Below are 14,367 nucleotides of genomic sequence, written 5' to 3' on the forward strand. Positions count from 1 at the left end.
GTCTATAAACATGGAAATATCTACACCGCTCTCTGTATCTACATGGAAATATCTACACCGCTATCTCTATAAACATGGTAATATCTCCACCGCAATTTGCATAAACTTGGAAATATCTCCGACGATATCTGTACAAACATGGAAATATCTCCACCGCTATCTTTTTAAACATGGAAATATCTACACTGCTATCTGTATAAACATGCAAATATCTGCACCGCTATCTGTATAAAAATGTAAATATCTACAACACTATCTGTGTAAACATGGAAATATCTACACAGCTGTCTGTGAAAACATGGAAATATGTACAACGCTATCTGTGTGAAGATGGAAATATCTACACCGCAATCTGGGCAAATATGGAAATATCTACACCTCCATCTCTGTAAACATGGAAATACCTACACCGCTATCTGTATAAACACGAAAATATCTACACCACTCTCTGTATAAACATGGATATATCTACACCGCTATCTGTATAAACATGGAAATATCTACAACACTATCTGTGTAAACATGGAAATATCTACACAGCTGTCTGTGTAAGCATGGAAATATGTACACCACTTTCTGTGTGAAGGTGGAAATATCTACACGGCAATATGTGCAAATATGGAAATATCTACACCTCTATCTCTGTAAACATGGAAATATGTACACCGCTATATGTATAAACATGGAAATATCTACATGGCTATCTCTATAAACATTGAAATATCTACACCGCCATCTTTATAAACGTGCAATTAACTACACAGTCATCTGTAGAAACATGGATATATCTACACCACTATCTGTATAAACATGGAAATATCTACAATGCCATCTGTATAAACATGGAAATAACATCACCGCTATCTCTATAAACATGGAAATACATACACCGCTATCTGTATAAACATGGAAATATCTCCACCGCTATCTGTATAAACATGGAAACATCCACACCGCTATCTGTATAAACTTAGAAATATCTCCACCGCTATCTGTCTAAACATGGAAATATCTACACCGCTATCTTTATAAACATGGAAATATCTACAATGCCATCTGTATAAACATGGAAATAGCATCACCGCTATCTCTATAAACATGGAAATATCTACACCGCTATCTGTGTAAATATGGAAATATCTTCACCGATATCTCAATAAACATGGAAATGTCTACACCACTATCTGTATAAACATGGAAATATCTACATGGCTATCTCTATAAACATGGAAATATCTACACCGCCATTTGTATAAAATGGAAATAACTGCACTGTCATCTGTATAAACATGGAAATATCTACACGACTATCTGTATAAACCTGGAAATATCTACACCTCCATCTGTATGAGCATCGAAATGTCAACACTGACATCTGTATACACATGGAAATACCTACACCGCTATCTGTATAAACATGGAAATATCTACTCCGCTATCTGTATTAATATGTATGTATCCACACCGCTATCTGTATAAACTTGGAAATATCTACACGGCCATCTCTATTAACATGGAAATATCTCCACCGCTATCTGTATAAACATGGAAATAACTCCACCGCTATATGTATAAACATGGAAATATCTAACCCGCTATCTATATAAACCTGGAAATATCCACAGCGCTATCTCTATAAACATGGAAATGCCTACACCGCTATCTGTATAAACATGGAAATGTCTACATGGCTATCTGTATAAACATGGAAATATCTACACCGCCATCAGTATAAACATGGTAATACCTAAACCATCATCTATTTAACATGGAAATATCTACAGCATTATCTGTGTAACCATGGAAATATCTACACAGCCATCTGTATAAACATGGAAATATCTACACATCCATCTCTATAAACACGGAAATATCTACACTGCCATCTGTATAAAAATGGAAATAGCTACACCGCTATCTGTATAAACATGGAAATGTCTACACCGCCATCTGAATAAACATGGAAATATCTGCACCGCTATCTGTATAAATATGGAAATATCAACACCGCTATCTCTATAAACATGGAAATATCTACACAGCTATCTGTATCCACATGGAAATATCTACACCGTTATCTCTATAAACTTGGAAATATCTCCTACGCTATCTGCATAAACTTGGAAATATCTACACCACCATCTGTATAAACATGTAAATATCTCCACCGCTATTTGTATAAACATGGAAATATCTCCAAAGATATCTGCATAAACATGGAAATATCTCCACCGCTATCTGTATAAATATGGAAATATCTACACTGCCATCTCTATAAACATGGAAATATCTACATCGCTATCTCTACAAACATGGAAATAGCCACACCGCTATCTGTATAAACATGGAAATATCTACAACGCTGTCTGTACAAACATGGAAATATCTACAACACTATCTGCATAAACTTGGAAATAACTACACCGCTAGCTGTGTAAATTTGGAAATATCTTCACCGCTATCTCTATAAACATGGAAATGTCTACACCACTATCTGTATAAACATGGAAATATCTACACTGCGATCTGTATAAACATGGAAATATCTACACTGCCATCTCTGTAAACATGGAAATATCTACATCGCTATTTGCATAAACATGGAAATAGCCACACCGCTGTCTGTATAAACATGGAAATATCTACACAGCCACCTGTAAAGACATGGAAATATCCACAGAGTCATCTGTATAAACATTGAAATATCTACACCTCCATCTGTATAAACATGGAAATATCTACACTGCCATCTGTATAAAGTGGAAATAGCCACAACGCTATCTGTATAAACATGGAAATATCTACACCGCTATCTGTATAAACATGGAAATATCTACAACGCTATCTGTATAAACATGGAAATATCTCCACCGCTATCTGTATAAACATGGAAATATCTACACCGCCATCTGTATAAACATGGAAATACCTACACAGTCATCTGTATAAAAATGGAAATATCTGCACAAATATCTGTATAAACATGGAAATATCAACACTGCCATCTGTATAAACATGGAAATATCTACACAGCCATCTCTATAAACATGGAAATATCTACATCGCTATCTGCATAAACATGGAAACAGCCACACCGCCATCTGTAAAAACATGGAAATATCTACACAGTCATCTGTATAAACATGGAAATATCTACACCGCCATCTGTATAAACATGGAAATATCTACACTGCCATCTGTATAAAAATGGAAATAGCCACACCGCTATCTGTATAAACTTGGAAATATCTACACCGCTATCTCTATAAATATGGAAATATCTACAAAGCTTTCTCTATTAACATGGAAATATCTACACGGCTATCTGTATTTACATGGAAATATCTACACCGCTATCTCTATAAACATGGAAATATCTCCATCGCAATCTGCATAAACTTGGAAATACATACACCTCCATCTGTATAAACATGTAAATATTTCCACCGCTATCTGTATAAACACGGAAATATCTGCACCGATATCTGTATAAACATGGAAATATCTCCACCGCAATCTGTATAAACATTGAAATATCTACACCGCTATCTGTATAAACATGGAGATATCTACACCGCTATCTGTATAAACATAGAAATATCTACAGCGCTATGTGTATAAAAATGGAAATATCTCCACCGCTGTCTGTATAAACATGGAAGTATCTCCTCCGCTATCTTTATAAACATGGAAATACCTACACCGCTATCTGCATGAACTTGGAAATATCTACAAAACTATCTGTGTAAACATGGAAATATCTACACACCTGTCTGTGTAAACATGGAAATATATACACCGCTATCTGTGTGAAGATGTAAATATCGACACCGCAATCTGTGCAAATATGGATATATCTACAACTCTATCTCTGTAAACATGGAAATACCTACACCGCTATCTGTATAAACATGGAAATATCTACACCGCTATCTGTATAAACATGGAAATATCTACACCACGGTCTGTATAAACATGGATATATCTACACCGCTATCTGTATAAACATGTAAATATCTACACCGCTATCTGTATAAACATGGAAATAACTACATGGCTATCTCTATAAATGTGGAAATATCTACAACGCCATCTGTATAAACATGGAATTAACTACACAGTCATCTGTATAAACATGGAAATATCTACACCACTATCTCTATGAACAAGAAATATCTACAATGCCGTCTGTATAAACATGGAAATATCTTCACCGCTATCTCTACAAATATGGAAATAGCTACACCGATATCTGTATAAACATGGAAATATCTCCACCACTCTCTGTATCAACATGGAAATACCTACACCGCTATCTGTATAAACTTGGAAATATCTACACCACTATCTGCATAAACATGGAAATATCTACGTGGCTATCTCTATAAACATGGAAATGTCTACACCGCCATCTGTATAAACCTGGAAATAACTACAATGTCATCTGTATAAACAAGGAAATATCTACACCACTATCTGTATAAACATGGAAATATCTACACATCCATCTCTATAAACATGGAAATATCTACACAGACATCTCTATAAACTTTTAAATATCTTCATCACTATCTGCATAAACAGGGAAATAGCCACACCACTATCTGTAAAAGCATGGAAATATCTACACCGCCATCTGTAAAAACATGGAAATATCTACAGAGTCATCTGTATAAACATGGAAATATCTACACCTCCATGAGTATAAACATGGATATATCTACGCTGCCATCTGTATAAAAATGGAAATAGCCACACCGCAATCTGTATAAACATGGAAATATCTACACCGCCATCTGAAAAAACATGGAAATATCTACACCGCTATCTGCATAAATATGGAAATATCTACACCGCTATCTCTATAAACAAGGAAATATCTACACCGCTATCTCTATCTACATGGAAATATCTACACCGCTATTTCTATAAACATGGTAATATCTCCACCGCAATCTGCATAAACTTGGAAATATCTCCACCGATATCTGTATAAACATGGAAATATCTCCACCGCTATCTTTATAAACATGGAAATATCTACACCGTTATCTGTATAAACATGGAAATATCCCCACCGCTATCTATATAAAAATGGAAATATTTACAACACTGTCTGTGTAAACATGGAAATATCTACACAGCTGTCTGTGTAAACATGGAAATATCTACACAGCTATCTGTGTAAACATGGAAATATGCACAACGCTATCTGTTTGAAGATGGAAGTATCTACACCGCAATCTGTGCAAATATGGAAATATCTACACCACTATCTCTGTAAACATGGAAATATCTACATGGCTATCTGTATAAACATGAAAATATCTACACCGCTATCTGTATAAACATGGAAATATCTACACCACGGTCTGTATAATCATGGATATATCTACACCGTTATCTGTATAAACTTGGAAATATCTACACAGTCATCTGTCTAAACAGGGATATATCTACACCTCCATCTGTATAAACATGGAAATAACTTCAATGCAATCTGTATACACTTGGAAATATCTACACAGCCATCTGTATAAACATGTAAATATCTACACCGCTATCTCAATAAACACGGAAAGACGTACACCGCTATCTGTATAAACATGGAAATATCTACACCGCTATCTGTATAAACATGGAAATATCTACACCGCTATCTTGGAAACATGGAAATACCTACAACACTTTCTGTGTACACATGGAAATATCTACACAGCTGTCTGTGTAAACATGGAAATATGTACACCGCTATCTGTGTGAAGATGGAAATATCTACACGGCAATCTGCAAATATGGAAATATCTACACCTCTATCTCTGTAAACATGGAAATCTACACCGCTATCTGTATAAACATGGAAATATCTACATGGCTATCTCTATAAACATGGAAATGTCTACACCGCCATCTGTATAAACATGGAGTTAACTACAGAGTCATCTGTATAAACATGCAAATATCTACACCACTATCTGTATAAACATGGAAATATCTACAATGCCATCTTTATAAACATGGAAATACCTACACCACTCTCTGTATAAACATGGAAATATCTACACCGCTATCTGTATAAACATGGAAATATCTCCACCGCTATCTGTATAAACTTGGAAATATCTACACCGCTATCTGTATAAATATGGAAATATCTTCACCGCTATCTCTATAAATATGGAAATGTCTACAAAGACATCTGTATAAACATGGAAATATCTACACAGGCATCTCTATTAACATGGAAATATCTACACTGCCATCTGTATAAACATGGAAATATCTACACCGCCATCGGTATAAACATGGAAATAACTGCACAGTCATCTGTATAAGCACAGAAACATCTACAAAGTCATCTGTATAAACATTGAAATGTCTACACTGCCATCTCTATCAACATGGAAATATCTACACAGCCATCTCTATAAACATGGATATATCAACATCACTATCTGCATAAACATGGAAAAGGCCACAACCCCATCTGTATAAACATGGAAATGTCTACACGGCCATCTGTAAAAACATGGAAACGTCTACACAGTCATCTGTATAAACATGGAAATATCTACAAGTCCATCTGTATAAACATGGAAATATCTACACCGCTATCTTTATAAACATGGAAATATCTAAACCGCTATCTCTATAAACATGGAAATACCTACACCGCTATCTGTATAAACATGTTAATATCTACACCGCTATCTGTATAAACATGGAAATATCTACACCGCTATGTGTATAAACTTGGAAATGTCTACACCGCCATCTATATAAACATGGAAATATCTCCACCGCTATCTCTATAAACATGGAAATATCTCCACCACTATCTCTATAAACATGGAAATAACTACACCGCTGTCTGTATAAACCTGGAAATATCTACACCTCTCTCTCTATAAACATGGAAATGTCTACACCGCTATCTGTATAAACATGGAAATATCTACACCGCCATCTGTATAAACGTGGAAATACCTACACAGTCATCTGTATCAACATGGAAATATATACGCCACTATCTGTATAAACATGGAAATATCTACAATGCTATCTCTGTAAACATGGAAATATCTACACAGCTATCTGTGTAAACTTGGATATATCTACACCGCTATCTCTGTAAGTTTGGCAATACCTACACTGCAATCATTGCAAAGATAGAAATAGCTACACCGCTATCTCTGTAAACATGGAAATATCTACACCGATATCTGTATAAACCTGGAAATAACTACACTGCCATCTGTATAAACATGGAAATACCTACACCACTTTCTCTATAAACATGAAAATATCTACACAGCTATCTCTATATACATAGAAATATCTACAACTCCATCTCTATAAACATGAAAATATCTACACCGCCATCTTCAGAAACCTTGATGTATCTACACCGCCATCTGTATAAAGATGGAAATATCTACACCACTATCTGTATAAATATGGAAATATCTTCACTGCCATCTGTATAAACATGGCAATATCTACACTGCCATCTGTATAAAGATGGAAATATCTACACCGCAATCTGTATATATATGGAAATATCTACACCACTATCTGTATAAACAAGGAAATACCTACACCGCCATCTGTATAAACATGGAAATACCTACACCGCTATCTGTAGAAATATGGAAATATCTACACCGCTATCTCTATAAATACGGAATTACCAACACCGCTTTCTCTATAAACGTGGAAATATCTACATCGCAATCTCTATAAACATGGAATTATCTACACCGCCATCTCTATAAACATGAAAATATCTACACCACCATCTTCAGAAACATGGCTGTATCTTCACCGCCATCTGTATAAAGATCGAAATATCTACACCACTATCTGTATAAACATGGAAAAATCTTCACTGCCATCTGTATAAAGTTGGAAATATCTGCACTGCGAGTTGTATAATCATGGAAATATCTACACCGCTATCTCTATAAACATGGAAATACCTACAACGCCATCTCTATAAACATGGAAATATCTACACCGCTATCTGTATAAAAATGGAAATATCTGCACCGCTATCTGTATAAACCTGGAAAGATCTGCACAGCTATCTGTATAAATATGGAAATATCTACAACGCTGTCTCTCTAAACATGGAAATGTCTACACTGCTATATGTATAAACATGGAAATATCTACATCGTTATCTCTATAAACATGAAAATATCTTCACTGACATATGTATAAACATGGAAATAACTTCAGAGTCATCTGTATAAACATGGAAATATCTACACCACCATCTGTATAAACATGGAAATATCTACACGGAAAGCTGTACAAACATGGAAATATCTAGACAGTCATCACTATAAACATGGAAATATCTAAACCGCTATCTGTATAAACATGGAAATACCCACACCGCTATCTGTATAAACATGGAAATAGCCACACCGCTATCTGTATAAACATGGAAATGTCTGCACAGCTATCTTTATTAACATGGAAATATCTGCAACTCTATCTGTGTAAACACAGAAATATCTACATGGCTATTTGTGTAAACATGGAAATATCTGCACCACTATCTGTATAAAGATGGAAATATCTACACCACTATCTGTAAAATGTGGAAATATCCACACCGCTCTCTGTATAAACCTGGAAATATCTACACCGATATCTGTATAAATAAGGAAATATCTACACCGCCATCTGTATAAACATGGAAATAACTACACCGCTATCTGTATAAATATGGAAATATCCACACCGCTATCTCTATAAACATGGAAATACCTACACCGATTTCTCTATAAACATGGAATTATCTACAATGCAATCTCTATATACATGGAAATATCTACACCGCGATCTCTATAAACATGAAAATATCTACACCGCCATCTTCAGAAACATGGATGTATCTACACCGCCATCTGTATAAACATGGAAATATCTACACCACTATCTGTATAAACATGGAAATATCTTCACTGCTATCTGTGTAAACATGGAAATATCTACACCGACATCTGTATAAAGATGGAAATATGTACACCGAAATCTGTATAAATATGGAAATACCTACACCGCTACCTCTATAGACATGTAAATATCTACACCGCTATCTGTATACACATGGAAATATCTACACTGCCATCTGTATAAAGAGGGAAATATCTACACCGCGAGCTGTATAAACATGGAAATATCTACACCGCTATCTGTATAAACATGGAAATACCAACACCGTTATCTGTATAAACATGGTAATATCTACACCGCTATCTCTATAAACATGAAAGTAGTTACACCACCATCTCTATGAGCATGGAAATATTTACACCGCTATCTCTATAGACATAGAAATAACTACGCCGCCATCCCTATAAACATGCAAATATCTACTCCGCCATCTGCATAAACATAGAAATATCTACACTGACATCTGTATAAACATGGAAATATCTACACTGCCACCTGTATAAACTTGGAAATATCTACACTGACATCTGTAGAAAGATGGAAATGTCTACAAAGCGATCTGTATAAACATGGGAATTTCTACACCGCTACCTGTATAAACATGGAAATATCTACACCGCTGTCAGTATCAACATGGAAATAACCACACCGCAATCTGTATAAACATGGAAATATCTACAATGCTATCTCTGTAAACATGGAAATACCTACACAGCTATCTGTGTAAACTTGGAAATATCTACACTGCTATCTGTGTAAATTTGGCAATACTTACAACGCAGTCTGAGCAAAGATGGAAATATCTACACCACTATCTCTGTAAACATGGAAATATCTACACCGCTATCTGTATAAAGATGGAAATAACTACACGGCCATCTGTATAAATATGGAAATATCTACAGCGCCATCTGTATAAACATGGAAATATCTACACTGCCATCTGTACACACATGGAAATATCTACACAGCCATCTGTATAAACATGGAAATATATTCACCGCAATCTCTATAAACATGGAAATATCTACACCACTATCTGTATAAACATGGAAATATCTACATCGCTATCTGTATAAACAGGGAAATATCTCCACCGCTATCTGTATAAACATGGAAATATCTACACCGCTATCTGTATAAACATGGAAATATCTACACCGCTACCTGTATAAACATGGAAATATATACAATGCTATCTGTGTAAACCTGGAAATATCTACACAGCTATCTGTGTAAACTTGGATATATCTACCCAGCTATCTGTGTAAAAATGGAAATACCTACACAGCAATCTTTGCAAAAATGGAAATATCTACACCGCTATCTTCGTAAACATGGAAATATCTACACCGCTATCTGTATAAATATGGAAATATCTATACCGCAGTCTCTATAAACATGGAAATATCTCCACCGCTATCTGTATAAACATGAAAATATCTACACCGCTATCTGAATAATCATGGACATATCTACACCGCAATCTGTATAAACATGTAAATATCTATCACGCTATGTGTGTAAACATGGAAATATCAACACCGCGGTCTGTATAAACATGTTAATATCTACACCACTATCTGTAAAAACATGTAAATATCTACACCACGATCTGTATAAACCTGGAAATGTCTACACCGCTATCTGTATAAACATGGAAATATCTTCACAGCTATCTGTGCAAACATGAAAATATCTACACCGCCATCTCTATAAACATGGAAATATCTACACTGCCATCTCTATAAAATGGAAATATCTACACCGCGAGCTGTATAAACATGGAAATATCTACAACACTAGTTGTATAAACATGGAAATAACAACACCGCTATCTGTATAAACATGGAAATACCTACACTGCTATCTGTATAAACATGGAAATATCTACACAACTATCTCTATAAACATGGAAATATCTACACCGCTATCCGTATAAACATGGAAATATCTACATGGCTATCTCTATAAGCATGGAAATATCTACACCGCCATCTTTATAAACATGGAATTAACTACACAGTCATCTGTATAGACATGGAAATATCTACACCACTATCTGTATAAAAATGGAAATATCTACAATGCCATCTGTATAAACATGGAAATACCTTCACCGCTATCTGTATAAACATGGAAATATCTACACCGCTATTTGTATAAATATGGAAATATCTACACGGCTGTCTGTATAAACATGGAAATATCTACAGCGCTATCTGTATAAACATGGAAATATCTCCACCGCTATCTGTATAAACATGGAAATATCTCCACCGCTATCTTTATAAACATGGAAATATCTACACCGCTATCTTTATAAACATGGAAATATCTACACCGCTATCTGTGTAAACATGAAAATATGTACTCGGCTATCTGTGTGAAGATGGAAATATCTACACGGCAATCGGTGTAAATATGGAAATATCTACACCTCTATCTCTGTAAACATGGAAACATCTACACCGCTATCTTTATAAACATGGAAATATCTTCATGGCTATCTCTATAAACATAGAAATATCTACACCGCCATCTTTATAAACATGGAATTAACTACACAGTCATCTGTATAAACATGAAAATATCTACACCACTATCTGTATCAACATGGAAATATCTACAATGCCATCTGTAAAAACATGGAAATAGCATCACCGATATCTCTATAAACATGGAAATATCTACACCGCTATCTGTGTAAATATGGAAATAACTTAACCGATATCTCTATAAACATGGAAATGTCTACACCACTATGTGTATAAACATGGAAATATCTACATGGCTATCTCTATAAACATGGAAATATCTACACCGCTATCTATATAAACATGGAAATAACTACACTGTCATCTGTATAAACATGGAAATATCTACACCTCCATCTGTATGAGCCTCGAAATATCTACTCTGCCATCTGTATACACATGGAAATACCTACACCGCTATCTGTATAAACATGGAAATATCTACACCGCTATCTGTATAAATATGTAAATATCTACACCGCTATCTGTATAAACTTGTAAATATCTACACGGTGATCTCTATTAACATGGAAATATCTCCACCGCTATCTGTATAAACATGGAAATAACTCCACCACTATATGTATAAACATGGAAATATCTAAACCGCTATCTATGTAAACCTGGAAATATCCACAGCGCTATCTCTATAAACATAGAAATGCCTACACCGCTATCTGTATAAACATGGAAATGTCTACATGGCTATCTGTGTAAACATGGAAATATCTACACCGCCATCAGTATAAACATGGAAATACCTACACCGTCATCTATTTAACATGGAAATATCTACAGCATTATCTGTGTAACCATGGAAATATCTACACAGCCATCTGTATAAACATGGAAATATCAACACCTCCGTCTCCATAAACACGGAAATATCTACACTGCCATCTGTATAAAAATGGAAATAGCTACACCGCTATCTGTATAAACATGGAAATGTCTACACCGCCATCTGAATAAACATAGAAATGTCTACACTGCTATCTGTATAAATATGGAAATATCTACACCGCTGTCTCTATAAACATGGAAATATCTACACCGCTATCTGTATCCACATGGAAATATCTACACCGTTATCTCTATAAACTTGGAAATATCTCCAACGCTATCTGCATTAACTTGGAAATATCTACACCACCATCTGTATAAACACGTAAATATCTCCACCGCTATTTGTATAAACATGGAAATATCTCCAACGATATCTGCATAAACATGGAAATATCTCCACCGTTACCTGTAAAAATATGGAAATATCTACACTGCCATCTCTATAAACATGGAAATATCTACATCGCTATCTCTACAAACATGGAAATACCCACACCGCTATCTGTATAAACATGGAAATATCTACAACACTGTCTGTACAAACATGGAAATATCTACACCGCTATCTGCATAAACTTGGAAATAACTACGCCGCTATCTGTGTAAATTTGGAAATATCTTCACCGCTATCTCTATATACATGGAAATGTCTACACCACTATCTGTATAAACATGGAAATATCTACACTGCGATCTGTATAAACATTTAAATATCTACACTGCCATCTCTATAAACATGGAAATATCTACATCGCTATTTGCGTAAACATGGAAATAGCCACACCGCTGTCTGTATAAACATGGAAATATTTACACCGCCAAATGTAAAAACATGGAAATATCCACAGCGTCATCTGTATAAACATTGAAATATCTACACCTCCATCTGTATAAACATGGAAATATCTACACTGCCATCTGTATAAAGTGGAAATAGCCACACCGCTATCTGTATAAACATGGAAATATCTACACCGCTATCTGTATAAACATGGAAATATCTACAATGCTATCTGTATAAACATGGAAATATCTCCACCGCTATCTGTATAAACATGGAAATATCTACACCGCTATCTTTATAAACAAAGAAATATCTACACCGCTATCTGTATAAACATGGAAATAGCTACAACACTATCTGTGTAAACATGGAAATATCTACTCAGCTGTCTGTGTAAACATGGAAATATCTACTCAGCTGTCTGTGTAAACATGGAAATATGTACACCGCTATTTGTGTGAAGGTGGAAATATCTACACCGCAATCTGTGCAAATATGGAAATATCTACACGTCTATCTCTGTAAACATGGAAATATCTACACCGCTATCTGTATGAACATGTAAATATCTACACTGCTATCTGTATAAACATGGAAATATCTACACCACGGTCTGTATAAACATGGATATATCTACACCGCTATCTGTATAAATTTGGAAATATCTACACCTCTATCTGTATAAACATGGAAATATCTACATCACTAGCTGTATAAACATGGAAATAGCCACACCGCTATCTGTATAAACATGGAAATATCTACTCCGCCATCAATAAAAAAATGGAAATATCTACCCAGTCATCTGTATTAACATGGAAATAACTTCACCTCCATCTGTATAAACATGGAAATATCTACACTGCCAGCCTTATACACATGGAAATATCTACACCGCTATCTGCATAAACATGGAAATATCTACACTGCTATCTGTATAAACTTGGAAATATCTACACGGCCATGTCTATAAACATGGAAATATCTCAACCGCTATCTGTATAAACATGGAAATATCTCCACCGCTATCTGTATAAACATGGAAATGTCTACCACACTCTCTGTGTAAACATGGAAGTATCTACACAGCTGTCTGTGTAAACATGGAAATATGTACACCGCTATCTGTGTGAAGATGATATTATCTACACGGCAATCTGTGCAAATATGGAAATATCTACACCTCTATCTCTGTGAACATGGAAATATCTACACCGCTATCTGAATAAACAT

Source organism: Pan paniscus, chromosome 6, assembly GCF_029289425.2.
Source record: "Pan paniscus chromosome 6, NHGRI_mPanPan1-v2.0_pri, whole genome shotgun sequence".
Classification (NCBI taxonomy): Eukaryota; Metazoa; Chordata; class Mammalia; order Primates; family Hominidae; genus Pan; species Pan paniscus.